Here is a 683-nt window from a genome sequence, read left to right as displayed (position 1 = left end):
CCTTAGCACTCCCTAATAAAGCCTCTTGTGAAGAGAGCAGACCTCGCGCGCCGCACGACCGGCTCTGGGAGTCGTTGGGCCGCTATCTGTGAATAGTCGGGTCCTCCTCTGCCACCCGGCCAAGTGCGATGGCTCTGCCGCCCTGCGGTGCTCGTCACGCAGGTATGGGGCACACGATGCTCGTAACAGCAAATAAAGGCGGCTCGGGACCTGCAGGCGAAAGGGGTCCCGTGGTGCTTCGCACGTCGACTTCGGGTCTCGGTGCAAGCCGGAGAGCTCACGGAAGTCTAAAGTTTTCGGCACGTGGTCGAATCTTTTGAAAGGCTTACCCGGCTCTTTCCGTCCATTCTGAGAGTCAGTCAGAGGCCGGTGCGGCGGTCTATTGACGACCGGAGGCTCCCATGGGTGTTGCGATGAGGGTGGAGGGCACAGAACCTTGCCTTAGCACTCCCTAATAAAGCCTCTTGTGAAGAGAGCAGACCTCGCGCGCCGCACGACCGGCTCTGGGAGTCGTTGGGCCGCTATCTGTGAATAGTCGGGTCCTCCTCTGCCACCCGGCCAAGTGCGATGGCTCTGCCGCCCTGCGGTGCTCGTCACGCAGGTATGGGGCACACGATGCTCGTAACAGCAAATAAAGGCGGCTCGGGACCTGCAGGCGAAAGGGGTCCCGTGGTGCTTCGCAC

This window comes from Chiloscyllium punctatum, unplaced genomic scaffold, assembly GCF_047496795.1.
Source record: "Chiloscyllium punctatum isolate Juve2018m unplaced genomic scaffold, sChiPun1.3 scaffold_1667, whole genome shotgun sequence".
Taxonomy (NCBI): domain Eukaryota; kingdom Metazoa; phylum Chordata; class Chondrichthyes; order Orectolobiformes; family Hemiscylliidae; genus Chiloscyllium; species Chiloscyllium punctatum.
The sequence above is the reverse complement of the archived record's forward strand: the minus strand, read 5'-3'. Positions refer to the sequence as shown.